Genomic DNA, 15,686 nt, shown 5'->3' with positions numbered 1-15,686 from the left:
GCAGTATTTCATTAGCATCTTATTGAAGGGAAGAAGCTTAGGGAGGCAAAAAAGTTTATGGAGTGAATTCTAAAACTTAGGATAAAAGGGAAAATACTGAAGATACTGGAATCTGAAACAAAAACAGAAAGTGCTGGAAAATCTCAACAGGTCTGACAACATCTCTGGAGAGAGCAGATAGAATAACTCTTCACCAAAATCCCTTTATTTACAACCTCTAACATAGTGTTATCAGTTAGCCTTCTACCTCCGGGGAATATCAGAGGAAGTGATACTCTGGGTTAAGTACAAGGCAAAGATTCTATGATTGGTCCATCAATTGGATCCTTAAACAGGGAACTCTTTTTTGTTACAGAACAGTACAAAATACAGATGCAAGTTATCAAGATAACAAGTTATAACATTACAAGTTATAAAGATTACATTTAACAATCAAAAAAAAATTATGTTGATTACATTTAACTACAGTGGTACAAACAAAACACCATGACAGACAGCTGGCATGTATTTATGAGTTCTCCACAGCCCATCTTCAAAGCTGCAGACAACTGAACAGCATATAAGCCAGCAAACACCTGTACAAACATTACTGATGGCTAACGCCATCCATTAACCAAGAGCAGACAAGTATTACACTTCATTAAGAAAGGGTTCATAATATGTTATCTTTTCCAGGGCATAGCCTTCTAAACACAACCCTTAAATTATAACCAACAAATCATTTTATCACAGTATAGCAATTAACTATCACACTAAAAAAAATAAATATTGAAGCTCATTGATCTTTAATCAGGGAGTTCATACTCCAATAGGCCAATCTCAATAGCCTCATTGGAGTCATTACAGAATAGAGTCAATATTTCAATTCTGGATGAACCTTCTATTACTTGGGCAAACCACATATTTTTCTTTTTCTTTAAAAGCCACAACCCTTAACATAGTTAGGATACGACACTTGGCCTAGAAAGGTTTATTGCTGTGGGATAGAAGGTTTGGCACTATAACCTTGTCGTAAAACTGGACATTACTGCGGCCACAGAATTGGGCTGCCTGGTTTTCTGCATTTCAACATTGTCTGCACTTCAAAAAATACTTCACATCCTGAGGTCAATCATAGAAACCTGACAGTGCAGAAGGAGGCTATTTGGCCCAACGAGTCTGCATTGACTTTCCGAAAGAGCATCTTACCGGGCTCATCCAGGACACAGCAGTCTCTAATAGGAAGAATGTCCGATGAAATTTGAGATCTCTCGGGCTGTTTAAGTTTAAAGTGTCACAAGTAGGCTTACGTTATCACTGAAGCGAAGTTACTGTGAAAATCGCCACACTCCGGCCCCGGTTTGGATACCCTGAGGGAGAACTCAGCATGGTCATTGCACCTAGCCAGCTTTCGGACTGTGGGGGGAGGAAACTGGAGTACCCGGAGGGAACCCACGCAAACCCGGGGAGAACGTGCAGATCCCACACAGACAGTAACCCAAGCCGGGATTTGAACCCGGGTCCCTGGCGCTGTTGGGCAGCAGTGCTAACCGCTGTGCTATTGGGCTATCATGTGCTGCCCATTGTGGGAAAGGAGGCCGTTGAGCGGAAAGCATTTGAGGAGGTAGCAAACAATGGGCGGAGTTTTACTGGCACTTCCGCCCAAGTTTCGTACAACCTCCCCGAGGGCAACAGAGAATGCCATTCTCAGAGCCTCGCCCGCTCCCTGAATCAGGGCTGGCATACCTGTAAAATTCCAGCCAATGTGTTGTGACTGCTGGCAGGGTGTGCCAGGAGGACATGTGGGTGGGTGGGGTGGGGTGGGGTCATTTAACAGAAATTCAGGTGAGCATGGAGCATCAGTCCTGCACGCTCTCAAACCCATCTCAACCCAAAATTAGTATTCGTGAACTTTCTTTCAGAAAATATTGGATAGCAATCAGGAGTGCTGCGATCTTTTCTTTCCCTTGTCCGAACCTGAAATTTAGTGCCTTATCTCTGCCCGGCTAAGATCAGCCAATTCAGCAAGATCTGAGATTGAAAGAGGCATCTGTCTAGGTTTCTATTGGTTTAACGTCAAGACAAATAATACAGTTACTTCAGGGGGAAAAAAAAATAGCATTCACAGGCAAAATAAAATGGTTCAGGTCCTGTAGCATGCTTTCCAAGAGCATGAATCTTCCTTATTTGATGGGGAAAACTGAAGTGAGTTGGTTATTACTTTTGAATGGCTATTTTTTCCCATTTTAAAATTGCTTGCAAACAGTTTTCTTAAGCTTCTTCTTGAATGCCATGTTTCACGCCACTTATACATTCTAGTCAGAGTGTGGTGCCTGTGCAAAATTGTGTCAATTTAATAGATTCAGTGGGTCCAGGCGCATCTTATCAGCAGCAATGTGATGTACGCGCAAGGATTAAAATGAAACCTGGATTGGAACCCATTTGTTACGATGGGTTTACATTATTTTCTCTTGTCAGGTATTTAGGCACATTACTGTATTTACTGTCAGCAGCTTGCCGAGGGACTGATTCACACAGTTTTGTGTGAGCTGCAGTTTACCGGGGTAGCAAGGCCAGAGGAACACTCCATCCAGGCTGACCTATCCCCATAGGTTTGCCCTAGCCAGTCCTCCTGAAACAAAGGGGCAATTTAGCATGGCCAATCCACATAACCCGCACGTCTTTGGACTTGTGGGAGGAAACCGGAGCACCCGGAGGAAACCCATGCCTACATGGGGAGAATGTGCAAACTCCATACAGGCAGTGACCCAAGCCAGGGATCGCACCCGGGTCCCTGGCGCCGTGAGGCAGCAGCGCTAACTGCTGTGTCACCATGCCACCCTAGATTAGAAGAACCTCAAGCCATGCAATTTTGTGCTCCTCATCTGCCTCAGAATCTGGTTGAGCAGAGAACTTAAGCAATAAATATCCCTTTAGCCTTTGGCAAAAAAGGCATGTAATTTCCTGCTCTTTTTCTTCATGTTCTCAATAATGCAAATAACACAGCTCTAAACAAGTATTAATAAACAAAGAACAAAGAACAAAGAACAACCCAGCACGGGAAACAGGCCCTTCGGCCCAACAAGCCCGCACCACCGCATCACCCTACACCTATTCTACCCTGCGTATCTACAAATAGAACCCCTGACTTAGCCAGATTCAGGGGAGAATAGTGTCAATTCGGTAAAACCAATCAGCCTAAGAGCACATCTTTGGGGTGTGGGAGGAAACCGGAGCGCCCGGAGGAAACCCACGCAACCACAGGGAGAATGCGCAAACTCCAACAGACACAGGCCCAAATCCATGTATCTGCACAGCTAGCAGTGCTAGTCACCGAGCTGTTGCGGCGCCTGTCTACCGGTCCAGGATCAAGCACACACACCGACACGAAGTACTAGGCCAATGTGAATTGTTTTCCTCCCAACAGGTGCCCTTTTATTCCACAATTTTAATATGTTACAATATTTGCTGAGCACTGTGAAAACATACTGAGTTTGGCTTGGGTTAGGAGTCCAATGCATCGCTCTGCCTTAAGACATTTTTCAACACTGAAGGTACTCAATGCAAATTGTTATTCACAGATGGAATCCACAATTTGCTTTTTCTATTTCTTATTTAGTGAAAATGTTTAATTTCATAGAGTGACTGAAGAATAGAATAGAATAGAATCCCAACAGGGCTGAAAAAGGCCATTTAGCTCAGCGAGTCTGCGCTGTTCACAATCCCACCCAGGCCCTATCCCCAGAACCCCATGCATTTACCCTAGCTAGTTCCCCTGGCACCAAGGGGCAATTTAGCATGCCTAATCCACCTAACCTGTACATCTTTGGACTGCGGGAGGAAACCGAAGCACCCGGAGGAAACCCTCGCAGACACGGGGAGAACGTACAGACACTGACCCGAGCTGGGAATCGAACCCGGGTCCCTGGCGCTGTGTGGCAACAGTGCTGACCACTGTGCCAAAAGCTTTTGAGCCATTTCATATTTACATGGAAAATGAATGTCAGAAAGAAAGACTTGGCATGGAATTCTCCAAGCTTGTTCTCCCCACAATTGCTGCCAGTGAGAATAGAAAATTTAGTACGCAGCCAAATCTCTATTCACAGCAGTGGGACTGAAGGGTCCCAGCCACAGTTGGGAGTCAGAGAATGCCGCCCTTGACGCAAATCTTTTGTCTTGAGTTCAGAAGTACATCAATGGAAAGAGGTGGGAAAATATCACATTGATGGCAACATTGAAAACTTTATCACAACCAGTCCTTCATATTATTTTAAAGGAATAAATGTTCCGAGGGAAGAACAAGGTAAGCGGCATGGCTCCTTCTTTTGATGAGGTGATGTAAGGTCCATTCGTCCCTCAGAAGACAGCACTGACACATTGAATGTCTTTTATTGAGCAGAATTTAAAATTAACATTGCAGAAAGTGAAAAAAAACTGGAAGAGACAGAGAGAGATAGAGATATTGGCAAAAATCAATCCAGTATTTGTCAACAAACTTAAAACATATTGAACAGGTCTCAAAAACAGACTGCGGACTGAACTAACAGTTCCAAAGTATATCCAACCTTATCTCGTGGTCTCGGCAGATGTTGTTCATGAAAAGCTTTGTTTTGGCTTAAGAAAAGGCTTGTTTCTGCCTTTGTAGGTGCATTGCTGAAGAACAACTTAAGTGCAAGCTGCACAAGTCCAGAGCCACCAGCGCAACAACTACAATGCCTACACAAGTCTGCCCAATATGTGCCAGGACATTCTATACCCGAATTGGCCTGATCAGTCATCTTCGGACACATCGCATCCAGCCTCAAAATGGCTGATGGTGTTGAGGTCCTCATCGACGACGATGGGCAAATAACAAATATCAAAGAAAGAAATCAATTTTTCTATCTAATCCCAGCATGCCTGCTGAGTTATAATGTGGTCAAGTTAACTTCAAAAGCTTAGTATCTAAATGTCCATATCTGTCTACTCAACTTGTAACGATGTGTGTTAACTGTTGATGTTCGTACTGTCTATTATCTAAAAAGTAGCTGCTCAATTACCACTGTATAGTTGAGAAGGTGGCTGCCAGTACTGTGGAGTGCCAGCACTCCTCCCAAAGCTTTGTCTGAATAAAACTGTTTTGTTGAACCTCCAAACCTGAGTCTGAAGTGGTGAATTTCCCAAAACAAGCCTAGACCAGATCCCAAGTTTTTGGTAAGATCCAGTCATGAACAAATAACATTCTGTTTAAACTAAATAAAATTTGACATTCAAAACACATGCTAAGAGAATAAAGCCACAAGGTTCCCTGGGTTTTTTACAAACAAAATAAACTTGATTACACATGGTCAGAAAAATAAAACAATTTATAGTATACACCTTATATTCAGAGTTAATATGAAGTACATGCGAATTAACAGGGAAATGGTGGTCAAACATATCACTCTGTACTGTAACTAACAAATGTGACCAAGACAGATCCCATGGATTCCTCAGCAACTCACCCAAATCTTAGTAAACAATGTGAGTCAACCAATCTTGTTGACACTCTGTTTCCCACCATATTTACCAGAGAGAGTGTGCAATGAAAGTTTACCCGACTGATTCTTGGGATGGCAGCATTATTTCATGAAGAGAGATTGGGTTGATCTGGCCTGTGTCAACTGGGGTTTGGGAAAAATCCTGACTGGACTGGACAGGCTGGATGTAGAAAATGGTTTACAGCTTGTTTTGTCTTCAACATTTTCGTATTACATTCATGTGTCTGATCAATTTGGGTTTTCAGCTTATAAATCTCAGCAATACACTTTGTTTTATTCATTCATGGGACATGGGAATCGCTGACTGGCTAGCATTTATTGCCCATCCCTAGTTGCCCTTGGAGGGCAGTTGAGAGTCAACCACATTACTTTGGCTCTGGAGATACTTATAGGCCAGACTGAGTAAGGACGGCCCATTTCCTTCCAATGAACCAGATGGGTTTTTCCAACAATCGACAGTAGTCATCAGTAGATTCTTAATTCCAGATATCATTTTTTGAATTCAAAATCTACCATCTGCCATGGTGGGATTCGAATCCAGGTCCGCAGAACATTAGCTGAATTTCTGGATTGATAGTCTAGCGATTATGCCACAAGGCCATCGCCTGCCCCATGTCAGATCCAGTCCAACTTCTCCATTTGCCTTCCTGAGATCTGTGCTTCTTAAGTAGCATATAGTTTGCCTTTAAATGCAATCATAGCTAAATGAGATGTTTTCCCTTCCCATTGCATGATCTTTGTTTGAGAAGATTGCACCCATGAGCTTTAACACCTGTTCAAATACAAATGTGGTTTCCTTATAACTATAATTTAATGAAAAAACAGCCTTACCAAAAGTAAATGTCTCAGACTATAAATCTATTTCATTAAAGTTAATGAAATATTAGAATCGTTTGAACAAATTTAATTACTTTGGTTTCTCTTCTTTATCTGGCACGACACAAAAAATTAATTTACCATAACACAGCACAAGAAGGGAGGAATGTTGTCAGGCATTTAATAGCTACTTGGCAGAAACCCCAATTTTAGTTCCAGTTGCTGTAGACAATGAGCAGTTATAGAAATTGTCATCTGAATTCATTTTGTCATCAATTTCAATGGCTGTGCAGCATACAACTGAAGAAATAATGTTGTCGGCACAACAAATTACTTTTTAATTCCTGTATTGTCTCCTTCCTTCTTTACACTGAGACCACATTACTAAAACTAATCCCATAGAAAGTTAATCAACACAATTTCTGAAAGAAATGATACAAACATCAGCTGCTGTCACATGCAGCCGTGCTCAGCTTTGGTCCGAAAGATGTGCTGGTTAGGTGCGCTGGCCATGTTAAATTCTCCCTCAGTGTACCCAAACAGGCGCCAGAGTGTGGCAACTAGGGGATTTTCGCAGTAACTTCATTACAATGTTAATGTAAGCCTAATTGTGGCACAAATAAATAAACTTGAAACTTTTGGTCACTCATGAGATATTTCCCACAATATATTGCCATTCATACAGTCAGAACACGGTAATAGTGTTGCACATTTCAGAGTGAGCGTAATGTCCTATATGGAGGCAAGGAGAATTTCCTGTTGAAATCCTTTCTGAACCCTTCAATTCAATTTATATTAATGCTGTTGGCTGGACAGCTGGTTAGTGATGCAGAGGAAAAAGATACAAAAATCTGAGGTCACTGACACAAGAACAATTTCTTTCCTGCTGTCACCAGACATTTGAATGGACTTAGCTTATCTGAAGTTCATCTTTCTGTATGCGCTATGACTGTACCAATATATTGTGCATCCTTTCTTTTCCTTCTCCCTATGTACTCTATGAACTTTATGTTTTGGATGTATGTTGTGGAAGAAACAATGCTTTTCACTGTATACCAATATATTTGGCAATAATAAATCAAATCAAAGAGTTACACCAACAGCACGGGTTCAATTCCCATACAGGCTGAAGTTATTCATGAAGGCCCTGCTTCTCAACATTGCCTAAGTTGTGTTGATCCTCAGGTTAAATCACCAGCAGTCAGTGCCGATGGTTACCTGGCACAATGGTGACTTTACTTTTTACATGGAATGCATCACTTGTTTGACTTTGGTGTGTGAAGATGAACATGTTATGTTTTGTAATTCAAGAAAGCATACACAGAAGGCAAATACAAATAAACAGGATTACCTTTGTACGTATGGCGGATGTTTTTAGTTGTTTAATGACGTATCAGTTTCTTTTTATCCCTCCAGTTCCGAGGGATTGGCAATCTCTTTCTAGGCTTCTACTTACATTGTTGCCAGATAGTTTCATTGCAAGTATAGAAAAAAGCTTCAAAGCACGTTCACTCTCGTTTCTCTCAATCAAGTAATGGGATTGGCTCCTTAACAACATTTGCAAGAGGATTGTCAACTCTGATTGGATGCATTCACAGAGGCCTTGTCACATGATGACTCCTCAAACTATCCTGTCTCCTTTATCCATTACTTGAAAGAGTCACATGTGCTGTGGATAGAGGGGAATCGATGGATGCACTGTATTTAGATTTCCAGAAGATTTTTGATAAGATGCCAAATCAAAGGTTATTGTATGAAATTAAAGCTCACTGTGCAGGTGGCAATATATTGGCATGGATTGAAGATCAGCTACCGAACAGGAAACAGAAAGTTGGCATAAATGGGTCTTTTTCTAGTTGGAAGGATGTGGTGAATGGTGTGCCACAGGGATCAGTGCTGAGGCCTCAACTTTTTAATGAATGACTTGAATGAAGGGATTGATGGTATAGTTGCTAAATGTTATAATGACATAAAGGGAGGTAGGAAAGTAAATTGTAAAGAGGATATAAGGGGGCTATGAAAGGGTACAGATCTGTTAAGTGAGTAGGCATCAATCTGGTAAATTGATTATAATGTGGGCAAAGGTGAAATTTTCAATTTTGTTAGGAAGAGTAAACAAAGAGGCACACTATCTAAATGATGGGAGTTCTGAGATGCAGAGGGATCTGGGTGTCCTGGTGCATGAATCACAAAAGGTTGGTATGCAGGTTCAGTGAATAATTTGGGAAAGTTAATGGAATATTATAGTTTATTGTGAGAGGGAATTGATGACAATATTGATGACAATAATGAAGCTTTAGTTTTACAGGGCTTGGTGAAATCAGATTTGGAGTATTGTGTATAACATTGGTCTCTTTATTTGAGGAAATGTATAAATGCATTAGAACCAGTTCTGAGGAGGTTTACCAGACTAATACCAGAAATGTGTCTGTTATCTTATGAGGAAAGATTTGAGAGTTTAGGTTTGTATCCACTAGAATTTAGAAGAGTAAGAGGCAACTCGACCAAAACATTTATGATCCTGAGGTGTCTTGACAGGGTGAAGGTGGAGAGGATACTTCTTCCTGTGAGAGAATTTAAAATTAGGAGTCACTTTTTTAAAAAAGTAAGGGTCACACCGAGATGGTTAGCAGGTCCAAGAACACAGCACGTGTAAACTGAAGGGTGTAAACTGAAGTGGCAGTGATTACATTTGAGTAGATGGCTATTGAGATGATCTTTGGAAAGGTGATGGCCCGGTGGATCCAATGAAACATCACCCTGTCTCTATTTTTAAAAAAAAGGATAACTTGGAGTAGGAGTTGACCATTCAGCCCCACAAACCAGTTCCTTTGTTCATGGCTGAATTGTGAGCTAACTCTAGTCACCTGTATTCACCTTTGGTTAACAAAAATTTATCAATCTCAGTTTTAAAAATTGCAACTCCTCTCGCATCAGAGGAGAGATTTCCTATTTCTGCACACCCTTTGTATTCAAAGTGTTTCTGTGTTTCCAAGTTTCATTTCTGAAAGTCAAGCTCCATTTTTTATTTAACTCGCCCTGCATCCCACATTCCAAAACCAGCAGAAAGAAGTGTCTCCCTATCTACACAAACAGCGCCTATCAATATCTTGAAACCAATACTTCAATCATATCTTAATATAGCAAATTGCATTCCAATCCAATTAATTTAATCTCCAGTCCTAAAGTAATCCTTGGGGTTTGGGTATCACTAATTACACAGGAGCAGAAATAGGCCATTTGGCCCACTGAGCCTGCTCCACCATTCAATAAGATCGTGGCTAATCTGTGTTTGGAAGTCCACATTCCCCTCTACTCTCAAATTGGTTCACTGCCAAGAGTAATAATCATACAAATGAAACAGAATGCTTCATTTTGAAATAAATATTCATGTTGTCCCCTCAACTTTAGATTTCCTCGTAAAGTTTTTGTGTATTCATGTTTTTTTTCCCTCCAGTACAAGTGAAGCAGTGCTAAATATGGGGGCGGTTCTCCCAAAAGTGCTGAATTGTTGAGAAAACTGTTCTAGATCATGACTGTTTTCTCTGTGCAACTACACAAACAAAGTGTACCGTTCATACATGTTTCCTCAGAGGCGTGTGTCGGTTGACGAGTCGACACATCTAATTCAGTTCTGTGTTTTGCACATTATACATAGAACACTACAGCACAAACAGGCCATTCGGCCCACAAGTTGCACCGGTCATATCCCTACCTGCCAGGCCTATCTATAACCCTCAATCCCATTAAATCCCATGTACTCACCCAGAAGCCTCTTAAAAGACCCCAGCGAGTTCACCTCCACCACCACTGACGGGAGCCGATTCCACTCACTCACCACCCTCTGAGTGATACATTGAGGCCAGCCTGGAAAAGCAGCAAAAGTTGACATGGACCCCAATCAGTTAGCAGCTGAAGAATGCCCTTGACATGTGAAAACAAAGACTTTGCACCTTAAATCGGAGATATCGAGGGCGATTCTCCCATCGCGACCTGCAAGGTTTTTGGCGGGTCGGGACGGGAGATGTGTGTGTGGGCCATTTCGCAGGATTCGTGCATGCATTCCTGACACATGCACGTGTTTCAGAGCCAGAGAACAATCGGTCAGGACCGTGCAGGAAACCGGTGTGGAGAGAGGTAAATTAATATAAATCTTTTTTAAATGTATTTTAAATCTATTTTAAATGTGATTGTCAGGCCCGGAATGGAACTTGCCAAGCCCAATAGCATCTCCCATCTCGCCAGGAGCATTTCATTCCGACAGGGTTTAAAGTAGCTCCTCACGTTCTGGGAGCTAGTGGGAGACCCTGCCAGAGTGAAGAGGTGGGGCAATTGGGGCCCCGCAGGGGTCAGGCTGTAGAAGGGGGGTGGTGCAGGTCAGTATTTAAATGCCTTTGATAGTGGTGAAAAATATGCTATACACTCCCATGATTTCCCCCACTCCAGTATTGTGCCTTGGCTCTGTCATTTGATCGGACTTTTCAAGGAGGTGATCGAATGTTTAAAAATTAAACTAAATTAAACCTTTTAAAATGATGTGGTCGAGCACTTGAAATGCCATAACATTCAAGGCTGTGGCCCTAGTGCTGGAAAGTAAGGTTAAAGTTAAAGTTTTTTGATTAGTGCCACAAATGAGCTTACATTAACACTGCAATGAAGTTACTGTGAAATTCCCCTAGTCGCCACACTCCGGCACCTGTTCGGGCACACTGAGGGAGAACTTAGCGCTTAACCAGACGGCTTCTGGACCGTGGGAGGAAACCAGAGCACCCGGAGGGAATCCATGTCGACACGAGGAGAAAAGCAGACTCCGCTCAGACAGTTACCCAAGCAGAGCATCGAACCCGGGTCCCTGGCGCTGTGAGGCAGCAGTGTAGTTTTTGTCGGGGTAAACTGAATTGGCGAAGGGTCTGTTCTGTACCGTGTGACTCAGACCTCCCTAAGTCTTGATGTGGAGATGCTGGCACTGGACTGGGGTGGGCACAGTATGAAGTCTCACAACACCAGGTTAAAGGCTAACTACAAGTTTTGGAGTATTTCAGGTGAGTCAGTCGCCTGAGGAAGGAGCAGTGCTTTGAATGTTTGTGATTCCATATAAACCTGTTGGACTTTAAGCTGGTGTTGTGAAACTGCTCCCTAAGCCTCTCCATCTCTCTTTCTCCTTCTCTAAGATGCCACTCAAATCCTAATTCCTTGAGCAAGCTTTTAGCCACCTGCTCTAATATCTCCTCATCTGTTTCACTCTCTGGTTCAGCTGAGTAACGTGCCTGAGAAGTGGATGTTAAAGGAACTATGTAGGTAGAAGTTGTTGTTGCAGTGGGGTGAGGAGAAGTGAAGGGAGCCAGGAAGATATTAATGGGCAGCTTTGAGGAATATTTTATCCAACATCCAATGAGAATGTGTTTGAATCCACACTAGGAGAAAACAATGAACAATGTATGATTCTTCATCAAAAACAATTAGCTTTGTGATGGCCTCATTAGGAGAGAATTTTGGAAGCATAGTAGGTGGCAAAGTGGCACAGTGGTTAGCACTGCTGCCTCACAACAAGAAGGACCCGGGTTCAATTCTGGCCTTGAGTTACAATCCTTGTGACATTTGCACGTTCACCTCATGTCTGCATGGGTTTCCTCCAAGTGCTCTGGTTTGCTCCTACAGTCCAAAGATGTGCGAGTTTGGTTGATTGGCCTTGCTAAATTGCCCCTTAGTATCAGGAGGATTAACAGAGTAAACGTACGAGGTTACGAGGATATAAAGGGCCCAGGTGGGATTGTTGTCGGTGCAGGCTCGATGGGCCGAATAGCCTCCTACTGCACTGTAGGGTTTCTAGGATTCCATGTTTTAGACAGGACTCATGTAAAAGTTGGTGACAGTTTATCACTGACATGCCAGATTTCCAGAAGGTGAAGGAAATTTGCATGTCACCTATGGCTCTCACCAACTTTTATGGATGTATTCTCTCTGGTTGTATGGCTTCTGCTCTGCCCAAGACCACAAGAGACTACAAAGGGTTGTGAATCTAACCCAGTCCATCACGCAAACCAGCCTCCCATTCACTGACTCTGCCTATACTTCCCACTGCCTTGGAAAAGCAGTCCCAAGCATCCCGGACATTCTCTCTTCCACCTTCTTCCCACCGGAAAAAGAAACAAAAGTCTGAGATCACGTACCAACCAACTCAAGAACAGCTTCTTCCCTGCTGCCATCAGACTTTTGAATGGACTTACGTCGCATTAGGTTGATCTTTCTCTGCACCCTAGCTATGACTGTAACACTGCATTCTACACTCTCTCCTTTCCCTCTCTATGAACGGTATACTTTGTCTGTGTAGCGTGCATGAAACAATACTTTTTCACAGTATACTAATATATGTGACAATAATAAATCAAATCAAATCATGAGTTACCAACCGTCCAGCATTGCTCTGGCATTTATCATAGTTGAGCATTAATCTGTAGGTTATTCCTGCGAAAAGCCTGGACGAAACATCGTAAGGCTGTTGAAATATTTTGTTCCATTAATTTTTCTTTGGCCGAGTTAATTGATGAGCTTTCATAATGACTGGGCCTGGGAGGGGGAGTTCTACGAGAATGAACAGGGTAGTTGGAGGTTAAAGGTCCTATATTGAACCCTCCAGGAACATATGTACCCACAGTTGACAGCCCTATGCCACATTATGAAGAGAAAGGAGCTTTAAGCTGCGGAAAATGATGGAAATATTTGGAGAAACAGAAACTGACAAAACGCCACCGGAACGCCAGCGGTGCTCGAGATACTGTGAACGGAAAAGAGAAATCATTTCTTTCTATGGGGAAATACAATCACAGAGCTGCCAACAGCTCATTATGGATTGAAATGACTGCGGTAAATCGTTTCAAGGCGAACAAATGCCCACTGTGGGGCCAACTATGTCTGCAGTGTAAGAAAAATAAAAAGCATTGTGCTGGAATGTGCAGAGTAGAGCCATTCTCATCGCACAAGCTGTGAATGGAAGGTAGGGCAGCACGGTGGCACAATGGTTAGTACTGTTGCCTCACAGCACCAGGGACTCAGGTTCAATTCCGGTCACTGTCAGTGCGGAGAAAAGAACAAAGAATAGTACAACACAGGGACAGGCCATTCGGCCCTCCAAACCTGCGCTGATTCTGATGCCTGCCTAAATTAAAACCGTATGTATTTACGGAACCCGTATCTTTCCATTCACATCCTATTCATGTATTTGTCTAGTTGCCACTTAAATGCCACTAACCTACCTCTCCCACTGCCTCCCGGGCAGCACGTCCCAGGCATTAACACCCTTTGTGTAAAAAAAACTTGCCTTGCAGGTCTCCTCTAGAAGTTTCCCCATGCGCCTTAAACCTATGCCCCCCAAGCACTTGATTTTTCTACCCTAGGAAAGAGCATCTGACTATCCACTCTGTCCATGCCACTCATAATCTTACAGACCTTCATCAGGTCACTCCTCAACCTCCGTTATTCCAGTGAGAACAAACTGAGTTTATCCAACCTCTCCTCATAGCTCCTCCTGGTGCTCTGGTTTCCTCCCACAGTCTGCATTGAGTCGAACAGGCACCGGAGTGTGGCGACTAGGGGAATTTCACAGTAACTTCATTGCTGTGTTAATGTAAGCCTTACTTGTGATTAATAAATAAATAAACTTTAACTCTGACCACAAGTGGGGGTCATCATTTCTGTTGTGGGAGAAGGGGGCCTCTCTGTGACCACAGAGATTGGGGAACCCTTTAAAATGAGCAGGCTCATTTGTCTGATTCTCGTTTAGTGTTTTTAAGCTGGTGGATATATGAGAGGTCCAGGGTTCAAATCTTGAACAAGCCCTTTAGGGGTGGCACAGTGGTTAGCACTGCTGTCTCACAGCGCCAAGGACCCAGGTTCAATTCCGGCCTTGGGTCACTGTCTGTGTGGAGTTTGCACGTCCCCTCCGTACTAGGGCAGGCTTCTTCTGGGTGCTCCAGTTCCCTCCCACAGTCCGAAGACCTGTGGGTCAGGTGGATTGGCCATGCTAAATTGACCCTAGTGTCAGGGGAGTTGGCAGGGTAAATGCACAGGTTTATGGGAATAGGGCCTGGGTGGGATTGTGGTCAGTGCAGGCTCGATGGGCCAAATGGCCTCCTTCTGCACTGTAGGGATTCTATGATTCTATGAAAAAGGGCACCTTGATCTTTGAACAGCTGGTCTGGCCTGTGTGTCTCTTGCGATGCATAAATTTGCTGAGGAGCATCAGCTAGGAGAATCCCATCTTGGAGACACTGCTGATGCAAACGAGGGACACTTCTGTTTTCCCACTGGTGGGTGGACTTACAGCCCGATTGGGAAAATCACACTCACTGTGGCAGAACTGCAGACTAGTTAATGAAGCTTCAACCTTTGAGGTGATGCCTTGGGAGTGTGCATAGTTCTTCCATTTAGAAGAGCAGCCATCATTTAAGATATCAGATGATTGCTATCTCACTGAATGTGCTCGCAGACTGGAATTTGTCTAAAGGTATTAACATTAACATAGTACACAGAAAACTACAGCACAAACAGGCCCTTCAGCCCACAAGTTGCGCTGATCACATCTATACCTACTAAGCCATAGAACAATCTGTCACTCCCAATCCCATTAGATCCCATATACTCATCCAGAAGTCTTTTAAAAGACCCCAGCGAGTTCACCTCTACCACCACCGACGGCAGCCGATTCCACTCACTCACCACCCTCTGAGTGAAAAACTTACCCCTAACATCTCCTCTGTACTTGCTTCCCAGCACCTTAAACCTGCGTCCTCTCGTAGTGACCATTTTAGCCCTGGGAAATAGCCTCCGAGAATCCACCCTATCTATTCCCCTCAACATTTTATAAACCTCTAACCAGAACTGCACACAGTACTCCAAGTGGGGTCTGACAAGGGTCTTATAAAGTTGCGGCGTTACCTCCTGACTCCTAAACTCAATCCCTCGATTAATGAGGGCCAGTACACCATATGCCTTCTTGACAACATCCTCCACCTGCAAGGCCGATTTAAGAGTCCTATGGACCGGGGCCCCAAGATCCTTCTGCTCTTCAACACAGCTAAGTCTCCTACCCTTGATATTGTACTCCTGCATGATATTGTACTCCTGCAACACCGCACAGAGTCTGAAGTTGTTTGGAAGTGGGGACAACCCATGATTAGATCAGCATCGCCTGTAATAAATGTAAATTGCAAGATCAATTAACTGATTACTTCTGCTGTGGCCTCCATTCAGTCTCCAAAACCAAATCCAAATGGGTTACCGTTTGCACTAATCTATCAGAAAAACCTTGCATCAATTTGTTTTGCCAACAGATGCATCTGTGCGCCTGGTAAAGTATACAGTTGTGAGTCAAGC

Source organism: Carcharhinus amblyrhynchos, chromosome 10 (assembly GCF_965287045.1).
Source record: "Carcharhinus amblyrhynchos chromosome 10, sCarAmb.v2.hapA, whole genome shotgun sequence".
Lineage (NCBI taxonomy): Eukaryota > Metazoa > Chordata > Chondrichthyes > Carcharhiniformes > Carcharhinidae > Carcharhinus > Carcharhinus amblyrhynchos.
The sequence above is the reverse complement of the archived record's forward strand: the minus strand, read 5'-3'. Positions refer to the sequence as shown.